Source organism: Acipenser ruthenus, chromosome 58 (genome assembly GCF_902713425.1).
Source record: "Acipenser ruthenus chromosome 58, fAciRut3.2 maternal haplotype, whole genome shotgun sequence".
Lineage (NCBI taxonomy): Eukaryota > Metazoa > Chordata > Actinopteri > Acipenseriformes > Acipenseridae > Acipenser > Acipenser ruthenus.
Window position 1 is genome coordinate 1,029,950 of NC_081246.1, and position 9,195 is coordinate 1,039,144.

The following is a 9,195-nucleotide window of genomic DNA, read 5'->3' on the forward strand; positions in this document are numbered from 1 at the left end:
GGGAAAAAACATTTTTAAATAGATAATTACAGTAGAAATTGATTTCTGTGAAGTTACACCCATGAGGTGCCAGCACAGTCAGAGCCATTTAATCTCCAGTTGAAATCTCTATTTATAAAACAGAATGTTGGGATGGTGCACGCTGATTGGCTGTTGAGGGTTTCTTACCATACAATTCTATAGTACTGTACGATGCACGCCGGATCTTAGATTTAACTAGTCAACAACTTAATGACATCGAAGAAAATAAAAGTTCTTGGGCAGCTGGTATTTTTATTGATTGGATGAAACATAAAGAAATGATAATCGACTTCAACAGTAAGTCTTAAAAATGTAAACGGTCTGGTATGATAATTCTATGCTTCAGTGAGTAATTTGGCTGGTCAAGAGTATTCAATTTTGTTATAGCCTCCGTGCTGCTCGTCTCAATCGCTCCTAAACAATGCTGACATAAACCGCAATGACAGCCTGTTAGCGACCAAGTATTTAAAAATGGCCATAAGCTTCTTCAGGTCAGTGGTAGTAATGCGTGGATCGGGAACTTTGTCTTTGCCGCCTTTTCTGTATCTCTTCATTATCAATAAAAATACATGATTGGCATTTTTAAATGCTTGGTCACTAACACTAACATTGCGGGTTATGTCAGCTCTGTTTACAGAGTGATTGAGACCAGCACTTAGAAACTTTGAAAACCTCCAGTTTAATGTTTACAATAAATAAAACCGTTTGAAGCACTATTTTGTCTCCAAAGAGGAAGGAATATATTAAAAACATTTTGAAAAATAAAAGCACTTTTTTATTGTATCCATTTTTAGAAGCGGGATAACACTCCAGGGCTTGCGTGTTGTGTTGCTTCACTTCGTGCCTCCAACCAAACTACAGCAGTATGTTAATGCAACACAACACACGCCCTGTCTGTGGTGTATTATGCCACAAGGGTTAATAAATGTTGTTGTATTCTTTAAGAATACGTAAGCCGCTGTTTGGCTTCGTGTGATTGGCTCATGGACTCATCTAAAGGTATGTTCCCGTGCTTAGCGGTAGTCTGAGCTTGACTATTGAAATAGTGAGGTCTGTAATGGAGTAAATAAAGTAATTACATTTTGGTGAAACACATCTCTGGACTTTGTTGTTGTTTTTTTGTGCACATAGATGAACCCAAGATACTAGACTGTCATGTTTCATCCCTTAACTTTACAAGTTGCTGTGTTGAGTGCATGTGAGCACAATACACGAAACCTTCAGTAAAGAATACACTGTAGACACTCCAGATATATGACAGAGTTTTTTTTTTTAACTTGGAGATATTCTCCATGTATGCATTTTCTTTCTGCTCTTGTGCTGAGTTTTTAAGGTCTCAAATTTTGGGTTTGCAATGGGATCTATAAACTATGTTGCACTTCCTTTCCCTAATTATGTAACCTTTCCACGGACCACTTGAAGGGAGTCGGTGGAATACTAGTGATCCGCGGACCACAGATTGAAAACCACTGATCAAGATCAGTTTCTATAAGGGTAACGTTATTTGCTTCTTTGTAAAACAAAACATACTACAAATAAGCTGCAAATAAAATGTCTCTTGCTCAAACATTCTAACTTGACTATAAACACCTGAGCGTACTCCACAATGTTTTCAAATTATTATTATTTATTTATTAGCAGACGCCCTTATCCAGGGCAACTTACAATTGTTACAAGATATCACATTATTTTTGCATACAAATACCCATTTATACAGTTGAGTTTTTACTGGAGCAATCTAGGTAAAGTACCTTGTTCAAGGGTACAGCAGCAGTGTCCCCCACCTGAGATTGAACCCACGACCCTCTGGTCAAGAGTCCAGAGCCCTGACCACTACTCCAGTAGAATCATGTAGAATCTACACAAGCTACTCCATATTGATAAATTACAAAATTTCATATATAATATAAGTAAGATTTACAGGGAAAAGCAGATTAATCTCAGTTGCATAAGTATTCAAACCCTACTGCAGCCCTAAATCAGCTCATGTGCAAATGATTTGTTTGGAAGGTCACAAAATTAGTGAAATGGTTTCAACCTGTGTGTACTCAAAGGGGTTTAACTTGCAGATAATTTCCCTCAAGTATATAAAGATTTTCAAGCTGCAACTCACATAGTGATCCAACAAAGCAACCATGAAGACCAAGGAGCTTTCAATATAAGTCAGATACAAAGTGGTAGAAGGGTACAAGAAAATTTCAAAGGCGCTGATTATCCCTCTCAGCACAGTCCATCAATTAAGAAGTGTAAGATGCATCATACCACCCAGACACAACCCAGATCAGGCCGCCCTCCCAAACTGAGCAGTCGGGCAAGCAGGAAACTGGTTCGGGATGTCACTCTGAAGCCAACAATGACCGTGAGAGATCTGCAAAGTTCTGTGTCTGAGATGGGAGTCAGTGTTCACACATCAACAATAAGCTGGTCCCTACACAAAGCTGGCCTGTATGGATGGGTGGCAAGAAAAAAGCCATTACTCAAAAAGCCTCATCTTAAAGAACATATGGCGTTTGTGAAAAAGCATGTAGATGATACAGCAGACATGTGGAAAAAGGTTTTGTGGTCAGACGAGACAAAAATTGAACTTTTCAGTCTAAATTCCAAGCGTTACGTCTGGCGCAATCCCAACCCTGCATCACCCAGTCAACACCATCCCAGCTGTCAAGCATGGTGGTGGCAGCATCATGTTATGGGGATGCTTCTCTTCAGCAGGGACTGGGAAGCTTGTCAGGATAGAGGGGAGAATGGATGGTGCAAAGTACAGGCGAATCCTTAAGGAAAACTTGTTTGAGTCAGCCAAGACACTGAAACTGGGGAGGAAATTCACATTTCAGCAGGACAATGACCTGAAGCACAAAGCCAAAGCCACAGTGGAGTGGTTGAACAAGATGAGAATTAATGTTCTTGAGCGGCCCTGTCAAAGTCCTCACTTGAATCCAATCGAAAATTTATGGCGAGACTTGAAGATTGCAGTCCATCGACAATCCCCAACAAACTTATCAGAACTGGAGCAATTTTCCTGTGAAGAATGGGCAAACATGTCACCATCCTACTGTACAAAGCTAGTAGAGACCTATCGACTCATAGCAGTAATTGCTGCAAAAGGTGCTTCTACCAAGTACTGACTTAAGGGGCTGAATACTTATGCAACCAGTAAATTTCATTTTGTACATTTTCTTTACAAGTTTTGCTGACATTTAACCTCCTCCTCATATGACAGTGTTCAGTTTAACCACTACAGCTTTGAATAAAAAAGGTTGTTTGAAAAACTGTGCATAAATTATTTGTAATTCAACAAAATGTGATATTATTGGTAGGGGGTGAATACTTCTGCAAACCACTGTATAGAAACACAGTAAATAAACCAACTTGCACGAAAACTGGCAAACACAATAGTGCATCCTAAATATATTACCAATGTAATATGTCATGGCGTAAGGGATATGTGAGCAAGAACATGAATAAAAGAACACATACAAAATAAAATCATGAATCATCTTACCTTCCGTGCCTAGAGCAAAAACAGGATCCAAAAGCTCTTCATCCTCTAAATCGGGATCCTCGCCCCGCTGGCGTAATCACAATCACTCCCATTCTCCAAAACTGAAACAAAGCGAGATCGTTTGCCGAATTCCATTTTACAAAATTAGCTCTCTCTGTTTTTACTCCTAACGACAAATACATCCAGGTTCAAAGTTCATCGAGCATTGCCTTCAGTCCAAAGTATGCAATTGAAAAACAAACGAGACAGCACTGTGAAACGACGTGGCCCGAAATATTCAGGCCGGTCTTGAAAGTGTTAAAGATCGATTAAAGGTTGAGGGGTCCAAAATCAACCAAGTTTTGACCATATAGCCTTTAAGAACATAAGAACATAAGAAATTTTACAAACGAGAGGAGGCCCCATTCAGCCCATCTTGCTCGTTTGGTTGTTAGTAGCTTATTGATCCCAGAATCTCATCAAGCAGCTTCTTGAAGGATCCCAGGGTGTCAGCTTCAACAACATTACTGGGGAGTTGGTTCCATACCCTCACAATTCTCTGTGTAAAAAGTGCCTCCTATTTTCTGTTCTGAATGCCCCTTTATCTAATCTCCATTTGTGACCCCTGGTCCTTGTTTCTTTTTTCAGGTCAAAAAAGTCCCCTGGGTCGACATTGTCAATACCTTTTAGGATTTTGAATGCTTGAATCAGATCGCCGTGTAGTCTTCTTTTTTCAAGAGTGAATAGATTCAGTTCTTTTAGTCTGTCTGCATACGACATGCCTTTTAAACCCGGGATAATTCTGGTCGCTCTTCTTTGCACTCTTTCTAAAGCAGCAATATCCTTTTTGTAACGAGGTGACCAGAACTGAACACAATATTCTAGGTGAGGTCTTACTAATGCATTGTAAAGTTTTAACATTACTTCCCTTGATTTAAATTCAACACGTCTCACAATATATCCGAGCATCTTGTTGGCCTTTTTTTATAGCTTCCCCACATTGTCTAGATGAAGACATTTCTGAGTCAACATAAAATCCTAGGTCTTTTTCATAGATTCCTTCTTCAATTTCAGTATCTCGCATATGATATTTATAATGCACATTTTTATTGCCTGCGTGCAGTGCCTTACACTTTTCTCTATTAAATGTCATTTGCCATGTGTCTGCCCAATTCTGAATGCTGTCTAGATCATTTTGAATGACCTTTGCTGCTGCAACAGTGTTTGCCACTCCTCCTATTTTTGTGTCGTCTGCAAATTTAATAAGTTTGCTTACTATGCCAGAATCTAAATTATTAATGTAGATTACGAATAGAGAGGACCTAATACTGATCCCTGTGGTACACCACTGGTTACCTCACTCCATTTCGAGGTTTCTCCTCTAATCAGTACTTTCTGTTTTCTACATGTTAACCACTCCCTAATCCATGTGCATGCATTTCCTTGAATCCCTAGTGCGTTCAGTTAGAGAATTAATCTTTTATGCGGGACTTTGTCAAAAGCTTTCTGGAAATCTAAATAAACCATGTTGTATGCTTGGCAATTATCCAGTGTCGATGTTGCATCCTCGAAAAAATCAAGCAGGTTAGTTAGACATGATCTCCCTTTCCTAAAACCATGCTGACTGTCTCCCAGGATATTGTTCCCATATAGATAATTTTCCATTTCTTATCTTACTATTTATGATCTTATTATAGTTTCCATAAGTTTACATATAATAGGTCAGGCTTATTGGTCTGTAGTTACCTGGTTCGGTTTTGTCTCCCTTTTTGTGGATCGGTATTACGTTTGCTATTTTCCAGTCTGTCGGTACAACCCCTGTGTTAAGAGACTGTGACATGATCTTGGTTAGTGGTCTGTAAATAACATCTTTCAATTCTTTTAGTACTATTGGGAGGATCTCATCTGGCCCAGGGGATTTGATTATTTTAAGAGCTCCTAGTCCCTTTAACACTTCTGCCTCTGTTATGCTAAAGTTATTTAAAACTGGATAGGAACAGGTCAACATGTGGGGCATGTTGTCCGCGTCCTTCTTTGTAAAAACCTGTGAAAAGTAATCATTTAATATATTTGCTATTTTTTTTTCTTCATCTATGATTTTTCCATTTGTGACTCTTTGACATTTAACCTCCTCTTTGAATGTTCTCTTGCTGTTATAATATTGGGAAAACATTTTGGAATTGGTTTTAGCCCCCTTAGCAATATTGATTTCTATCTCTCTCTCTTGGCCTTTCTAACTTCCTTTTTGACTTGTGTTTGCAGTTCCAAGTACTCTTTCTGTGTGCTTTGTTTTTGGTCCCTTTTAAACGCTCTATAAAGTGCCTTTTTTTACTGAATATTTTTTTTAAATGTTAACCTTTAGGTGTAATTCGGTGGACGCTGTAGAGGGCGCTCTCTCACTGAGCTTCCAAGTATTATGTTTGTATTTGGCTTCTCTAGCTTCCCTGGCAGCTCTCAGTGGGGGCGGGATTAGCCACACAAATTACTTCCAGGTGAGGGGGGGGGGGGGGGTGCAGTTCAGTTTCAATCAAGTCCCAGTCTCTCTGCCAATAGCTCGCACCGCTCTAATTGGTCAGGTAAATAGAAAGGGCGTGACCAGAGCAGTATGGGCAATCCCATTAGGTAGCTTGCATGTCAATCTCTCTTTCTTTTCTTATTTATACACCCAGCACTGCTTCCACCCTTTGTCTGTGTTTGTTTTTTGTCCTCCTCCACTTTCTCTTATTTCTAATACCGCTCCGTCCGCACAGGGATCCCTCTGGGGGGGGACGTGATTTTCACTGCCCCGACCGACCGGGTCGGCCTCCTGCCGTCACTGCCGTCCCTGCGGTTCCTCGTCGGCTAGAGGGGACCCCCGGCCACAACTGTTCTGTCGCAGCTCATGCGCTAGCCTCACCAAGGCCACAGCCTTGCTATCCCATCTACCTCGTTTCTTTTCAGGTCCGAGCACCTTTCTGCCCCTTCTGGTTGGCCGAGTCCCCACCTGCCGAGCCGGGCCCTGCCAAGGGAGGGGGTGGGGGGGGTTCTCTATTTTCGTCTTTCTAACGCGGACCCGAGACTCTTTATCCTAACTGTCCACGCCGCCCAGCTGCCAGCCACGCTGCCTGGGGATGCTGCACTGAGTAGTGACGGATCTATCCCTTTGTCTTTTATGTCTCTCATCGAGAGTGTCTTTTATGTTTGTCCTCTTATTCTCCTTGTTCGTCCAGCAGCTAAGAGACTCCGCCTGGTTCCGACCTGGACTGAGAGCTTTGTCCTTATTTTGTTCTGTCTCTCATTCTCAATAGCCGGCCAGCAGCCAGAGGGCGCTGCCTGACCCGGTGAGACGTGAGAGGTCAGAGTGTTATATGTCGTTGTCTTGTCCAGCTCTTCTCACCTCAAGCTATCCAGCTTTATGTCTCTAATTCCGTGTTACAAAAGCACCCCTGTTCCTCAAATTTAAACCCCCCTTATTCTGCACTAATCAAGCCCTTGTAAGTGACCAGTGAATTGATCTATTAAACCATTTTGGCCATTTTGTTTTAGATTTAGATTTGTCTACTTTTGGGATGTAATTGTTTTGCACCTCTAGTACTACACTTTTAAAAAACAGCCATCCTTTTTCTGCAGATGTTTTCTCTATTTTACTCCAAGCTACTTCTGTTAGTCTCTGTTTCATACCTTCGTAGTTTGCTTTTCTAAAACTGTAAACCTTAGCTTTAGTCATAACTTTGGGGGTTTTAAAAATCACTTCAAATGAGACCATGTTGTGGTCTGAGTTTGCCAATGGTTCTCTGACCTCTGTTTTAGTTATTCTGTCTTCATTATTTGAAGAGACTAAATCAAGGCATGCCTCCCCTCTAGTCGGTGCCTTGACAAATTGCGTTAGGAAGCAGTCATTTGTCATTTCCACCATTTCAATTTCGTCTGTCGTGCTCCACACCAGGTTCTCCCATTTCATACGGGGGAAGTTGAAATCCCCCATTAGTATGGCTTCTCCTTTTCTACATGCATTTCTATTGTCATTGTATAACAGATTATTTTGCTCAGCGTCTGAATTTGGCGGTCTATAGCATGATCCTATTATTATGCCCTTTGAATTTTTGTCCATTATTCTGACCCATATTGATTTGGCGTTGTTTTCTTTGTCCTGATTTAACACCTGGGCTTCAAGACAATTTCTTATGTATAGCGCTACCCCTCTGCCTCTTCTGTCCTGCCTGTCTTTCCTATACAGTGTGTACCCACTAATATTATATTCGTCTCCATCACTCTCAGACAACCAATTTTCTGTAACACCTATCACATCGTAGTTACTTGTTAGATCAGCCTGAAAATTTTAATTTGTCATGAACCCTAAGCTGAGTTTGGTGTGAATTGTAAATGATAGGGTGTTGATGCAAATATTTTTCAGGTTGATTTGTCATGGAATGCCCTATTTACCATGTCAACACGTAATCGTAATATTTACATAATTTATTTTGTAAATAATTGTATACTGTCATTTGTATTTGTTTTGTGTTATGAATAATTCTACCTCATCTGAGGAAGGTTACACAGAACCCATCCAGTGTTCCTTCAAACTGAAAAAGGCAAGGGTGGTACAGTAGAATGCAGCAGGCAAGAAATGGAAAGGGGGTTTTAAATGAGCAATTAAAGTGCTGTAGCCCAGAGTAGTAATGACTTGAGTCCCTGCAAGAAAAGTCTTGACTTAAGTCCCGGCTGAAAAGACTGGACTCAACTCGAGTCATACATGGGGTTTCCATGCGGTTCAATTTACACGTGAAATGGAGATGCGTGTGCACGTTTGGGAGAATTACTCGGGTAAATCAGGTTTTTGGCTGAAAAAAATGGCCAGACGGATAGGGTAAATCTCATTTACTCGTGTAAATGACAAAACACACGGGAAAACCACGCCCAGTTTCGCATGGAAACCCTCATTTCACGTGTAAATGTTTATGAGCATGTTTAACCTTAACTGTAAATACTCCAAGGGAGCAGGTCAGTTGTTACTGTGAATTCCAAGACGGCAGAAAGTAGTGGGTGATGGGTGATTTTATGGTTAGCAGGGGTGTCGTTCACATTAATGAATGTGGCGGTCTTTTTTTATTATTGTTTTTTGCTGTGTCTGGTATAGGGCTCTGGACTCTTGACCAGAGGGTTGTGGGTTCAATCCCCAGTGGGGGACACTGCTGTTGTACCCTTGAGCAAGGTACTTTACCTAGATTGCTCCAGTAAAAACCCAACTGTATAAATGGGTAATTGTATGTAAAAATAATGTGATATCTGTATAATGTGAAATAACGTATAATGTGATATGTTGTAACAACTGTAAGTCGCCCTGGATAAGGGCGTCTGCTAAGAAATAAATAATAATAATAATAATAATATATCTTGTGGGTTTACAGTTCTGTATAAAACCACTTGCCACGAACTGCGTTATGCATTTGTTACAGTATTAAAGCAGCTGTTAGAGAATACCCTTGCTGTAAAAACTACGGTAAAGTTAAACACGAAGAGCAAGTGAGCTGCATAACTGAATTAATTCCTGTCCTTTTTTGATCCCAGCTATGTCCAAAGACAACGTGTGTCTGCCCTACACGTTAATAAATCTAGTTTGTGAACTGGATCTTATAAGCCAGCTCGATCGCCCAAAACAGCGCAACATACAAGTTGTCCTCACAGAACTGACCAAATAAAATTGCAAATAAACG